This window comes from Myotis davidii, unplaced genomic scaffold (genome assembly GCF_000327345.1).
Source record: "Myotis davidii unplaced genomic scaffold, ASM32734v1 scaffold289, whole genome shotgun sequence".
In the NCBI taxonomy this organism is placed as follows: Eukaryota; Metazoa; Chordata; class Mammalia; order Chiroptera; family Vespertilionidae; genus Myotis; species Myotis davidii.
The window spans coordinates 1264467-1264871 of NW_006299717.1; the positions used below are offsets into that span (position 1 = coordinate 1264467).

Sequence of the window (405 nt, forward strand, 5' to 3'; positions counted from 1 at the left end):
CAACCTTGCCCCAGACAGAACTGTCAGTGCTGGCGCCAGGCCAGGCCTTGGGAGATGGTCGCATGGCCCCTTTTCCCAGCACACAGGTCTTCTTTCTCAGAAGGCCCGGAAGTCTCCTTCCAAATTTGGGAGACAAAGGACTGGAAAAAGTATAAATAGAGAGAGTTTCCTCCATGTTGCGGGGGGCGGGGGGGGCTCAGAATTTGAAAGACACATTTTTCTCTGGGCCTGCGCAGAATTTATAATTAAAATGTCACTCCCTTTCTCTAAGCATGGCTTGGTTTTTCTCCAGTCACCTGTGACACCCCCAGCTTCCTGTCCAGGGAGTGCATTTAAATCGACTGACATCGGGACTGCCAATACTGGCCACTTGTTCCAGGCAGATTGTGCAGAATGCCAGCGTTC

The 405-nt window shown here is 51.6% G+C and overlaps 1 protein-coding gene across 1 annotated transcript in view; it reads right to left on the minus strand.

Moving 5' to 3' along the window:
- The window catches only part of DNAH8 (dynein, axonemal, heavy chain 8), a 294659-nt gene that overhangs the window by 119746 nt on the left and 174508 nt on the right, over nt 1-405 (minus strand). The window lies entirely within an intron of this gene.